This window comes from Salmo salar, chromosome ssa11 (assembly GCF_905237065.1).
Source record: "Salmo salar chromosome ssa11, Ssal_v3.1, whole genome shotgun sequence".
Lineage (NCBI taxonomy): Eukaryota > Metazoa > Chordata > Actinopteri > Salmoniformes > Salmonidae > Salmo > Salmo salar.
The window spans coordinates 29719862-29724673 of NC_059452.1; the positions used below are offsets into that span (position 1 = coordinate 29719862).

The 4812-nt window shown below is 42.5% G+C and overlaps 1 non-coding gene across 1 annotated transcript; it reads right to left on the minus strand.

Moving 5' to 3' along the window:
• Positions 1–1927: 1927 nt before the first annotated feature.
• On the minus strand, positions 1928–1980 carry LOC123725300 (U7 small nuclear RNA). Its single transcript, XR_006757798.1, has one exon. It is a non-coding gene; the product is annotated as a U7 small nuclear RNA (small nuclear RNA).
• Positions 1981–4812: the final 2832 nt, after the last annotated feature.

The window sequence follows — 4812 nt, forward strand, 5'->3', positions numbered from 1 at the left end:
TCCCGATGAATAGTATTCCTCTCCACCTTTCCTGAAATAGCTCTCCCATCAACCCCCACATCTCCCCCTCCAGCCCCCCCCCCACACCAGCTGTTATTAAAGGCCTCTCTCCTTGTGGGGTTTGGACTTCAGAAATATCAGCAGGTCAATATTTTCACTGATTAATATTTAGCTGTAACAGAAATTGCCATTGTCGTTTTTTGTTTGTTTTTGTAGGGGTTAGCACCTGAAGTTAAATATGAGTTGATGGGATTTTCATAATAACATAAAGTATACAGGTCAATGTTTTTTGTTCAACAAATACAAAGCAATAATCTGAACTTGATATTGACAAAATGTCTACATTTTTGTTGGCCCTACAATGTTGTGAAATGCAACTACAGTAATGGATAAATGATGTGAATTTGACAATACTGAATACGTATGAATACTATGTTTTTGCATTGGCTTCAATGTTGCCTTTCCCATGGTCAAAGTGCTCCCTCTCTCCAAGGGTTCATGGCCTATGGTGGTGTTGGGTCTATGGTGCTGGGTTAAGGTGTTAAGTACTAGCTGGCTTTGCCTCTGTAGTCCTCTGGCCTCGAACCATGAGCTCTGCCCCCTGGTCTGGCCAGACTGGAATGTTTTCCTATGCTCTTTTAAAAGTACATTTTAGAGACGGTTTATTTGCATATTGGGTGTCGGGCACAAATAAGTGTGATGACTCTATAGAATCCACCGTGATAACAGGAGCGAGGGGGTACAAACACAGGAGGGGGGGAGGCGGCCGGTGAAAGAGAGAGGAAAGAGGGACACCTGCCCTGCTCAGTGCTGGGGTCTGGATCCTTATCGGTTGGCCGGTACTCTGGGTCTTTGTGAGGCCGTTCCCATAGTAAGTGGGCCACGCCGGGCGGTAGGTTCAAAGCCCTCCCCTCCCTTTCTCTTTATTCTCTCTCTATTATGTACTCTCTCGTTCTCCCTCTGTGTTTGTAGACAGATCAACCAGTCAAAACTCATTCAATCCCTTGAACTATTCCAGTGAACATGATATCCCTTGACCTTGACCAATTGTAACCTTTGAGCAATACCTATAACTCCCAATGGCCCTCGATTGCTTGTTTTTTTGTGGTCCTTGGGGTCTTGGGCTGAATCTCAATGCTCAAAGTACTTATTGTCTGCTATGTTAGGCTAATAGACTCTCCCTCAAACAAAGTCTGGCTAGAAGAGCCTAAAAGAGGCAACACACAGTCTGCAAGAAAAACATTTTAGTTCATTGCAAGACCCACATGAAAAAACACTATCGTTTACTGTAGTATAAATACTGTTTTTGCAGACATTAATTCATGTAGTATTTACTATAGTGTTTTTTTTGTGTGGATATTTTGTAGTATTTACTATAGTTTTTTCCCCCCCATTGTTACTGTGGTATATAATAGTATTTACAATTCATTATAGTATTACTAGTTGAAAAACTATAGTATATACTGTAGCATTTACTGTAGTGTTTTTGCAGACACTACTGTAGTATTTATTTAGTGTTTTTGTTTTATTATCTTTGACATAAGCAAGGTTTCCATCCAATTGGTGACAGATTGTCATGGGAATATTCTAAAATTCTCATAAAAACAAACCATTTCCCACCAGAGATGTTTTTCCATGAAATGTACTTGTTGCAGCTAAATGGTTGTGCTCGTATTGCACATTAAAATAATTTTTAGGGTTAAATTCCCATAATACCGAATAAATGGATTTCCATCTTATTTTCAACTCTACCGCTATTTCTCACATAATGAATTTTACCGACACAAAAAGATCCCACATTGTCTAACGTATTTTGTTTTGTCGACATTTGGAAAGTTTACTGACACATTTGCTGTTTCCATCAGGCCTGTCATGAAATGTATTTTACTCACATAAAATGGTTGGATGGAAACCTGGTTATTGAAGTGGGGGCTTTCTCCTTGAGCAAACCTACTGGACAAATATTAAAAGAGCACATTTTCCATCAGCTGCAGGGAACACCATTTATGATCTATACTTGGCATGTAGATTTCTCACTCACGGGTGGCACATATTGGGATATGAGGGAGGGGAATGGGCAGGGTACATGCACATTAATATTAGCATATCAACACAGTGTGTAGTACATCATTCTACAGTTTACCATATAATTCTATAATAAGTACTACAGTTGATCAAGGGATACTACAGTGTGTGGTATGGTATTGAGTTTGAGTTTATTTTATTTTTACAGGGACAGTGCACATTACCCAACGTTTCTGTAAAAGTGTATTATACAGTATACTACAGTTGACTACATAATTATATAGTAAGTACTACACATGATTGAGGGATAATACGGTGTGTAGTATAGAATTCTACAATATACTACAGAGCTCTATAGTAAGTACTACACATGATCGAGGGATACTAGTGTGTAGTATAGTATTCTACAGTATACTACATATTTTCTACAGAATTATACAGTAGGTACTACACATGATCAAGGGATAGTACAGTGTGTATTTATTTTTAATGTATTTTTATTTTATTTATTTAACCTTTATTGTCACGTTTGTCGTATGATGAAGGAGACCAAAGCGCAGCGTGTGTATCGTTCCACATTTTATTAAAACTGTGAAACTATGCAAGACATACAAATAAACTAATAAACAAAATAACAAACCGTGACGAAGAGGTGAAACATACACTACCTCAAAATAATCTCCCACAAAACCTAGTGGGAAAAACAACAACTTAAATATGATCCCCAATTAGAGACAACGATGGCCTCTAATTGGAGATCATCCCCCCCAAAAAACATAGAAATACAGAAATTAGAACCCCACATAGAAATACAAAAACTAGAGAAAAACCCCAACATAGAAAAAAGAAACTAGAACCAACATAGACATAAATAAACTAGACAAAACCCACTGTCACGCCCTGACCTACTCTACCATAGAAAATAAAAGCTTTCTATGGTCAGGACATGACAGTACCCCCCCCCCCCCAAAGGTGCGGACTCCGAACGCACAACCTTAAACAACAAAAAAAACAGGGAGGGTTAGGGTAGGTGTCTAATGTCGGTGGCGGCTCTGGTGCAGGACGAAGAACCTTCACATCTCGCGGATCCTCCTGCATCGGAGGCGGTACTGGTGCGGGACGAAGAACCCTCAGATTCTGCTTATCCGCCAGCATAGGAGGCGGCTCCGGTTTGGGGTGTAGCCCCCGCACCGGCAGCTGATCCCTCTGCTTTTCGTGTCACCGGACCGTGGATCATCGCCGGAGGCTCCGGACTGCGGACCGCCGCCGGAGACTCCGGACTACGGGCCATCTCAGGAGGCTCCGGACTGCGGACCGTCTCAGGAGGCTCTGGACTGGGAACTGTCGCCGGAAGCTCTGGACTGGGAACTGTCGCCGGAAGCTCTGGACTGGGAACTGCCGCCAGAAGCTCTGGACTGGGAAGGCGCACTGGAGGCCTGATGCGTGGGGCTGACACAGGTGGCGCCAGACTGATAACATGCACCTCAGGGCGAGTGCGTGAAGCAGGAACAGGACACACCGGACTGGGGAGGCGCACTGAAGGCCAGATGCGTTAAACTGGTACATATGACACCGGACTGGTGTCTCACTCCTCAGCACGCCCGCTCTGCAGCGCTCTCAATGCCAACACCTCTCTCTGGAATCTTGCGTCGAGTTCCTCACTCATCTCCGACTGGCTCTGGTTCACCCCTCGGCTCTCCACAGTAAGCATGAGGAGTTGGCTCAGGTCCTAAACCTGACTCCACAAAACTCCCCGTGTGCCCCCCCAATTTTTTTTTGCAGGGCTGCCTCTCGTGCTTGCCTTGATGGTATAACGCCTTGTAATATCGCCGTTCTGCTGTCGCTGCTTCAATCTCCTCCTTTGGACGGCGATACTCCCCTTCCTGCCTCCAGGGTCCTTTCCCGTCCAATATTTCCACCCATGTGCTTTCCTATTTACCACGCTGCTTGGTCCTTTGGTGGTGGGAGATTCTGTCACATTTGTCGTATGATGAAGGATACCAAAGCGCAGTGTGTGTATCGTTCCACATTTTATTAAAACTGTGAAACTATGCAAGACATACAAATACACTACTAAACAAAATAACAAACCGTGACGAAGAGGTGAAACATACACTACCTCAAAATAATCTCCCACAAAACCTAGTGGGAAAAACAACTTAAATATGATCCCCAATTAGAGACAACGATGACCAGCTGCCTCTAATTGGAGATCGTCTCCCCCCAAAACAACATATAAATACAGAAACTAGAACCCCAAATAGAAATACAAAAACTAGACAAAAACCCCAACATAGAAAAAAGAAACTAGAACCAACATAGACATAAATAAACTAGACAAAACCCCCTGTCATGCCCTGACCTACTCTACCATAGAAAATAAAAGCTTTCTATGGTCAGGACATGACATTTATTTAACTAGGCAAGTCAGTTAAGAACAAATTCTCATTTACTTATTTACAAACCCTAACCCAGATGATGCTGGGCCAATTGTGCGCCGCCCTATGGGACTCCCAATCACGTCTGGTTGTGATACAGCCTGGAATCGAACCTGGGTCTGTAGTGACGCCTCTAGCACTGAGATGCAGTGCCTTAGACCATATAGTATTCTACAGTATACTACAGTATACTACAAAATTATATAGTAAGTACTACACATGATCAAAGGATACTACAGTGTGTAGTATAGTATGCTACAGTTTACTACATAATTCTATAGAAAGTACTGTAGTATTTCCTAGTAAACTAGTATTTTTTCAAAAATGTCAACAAGATCGCCTTATTGAC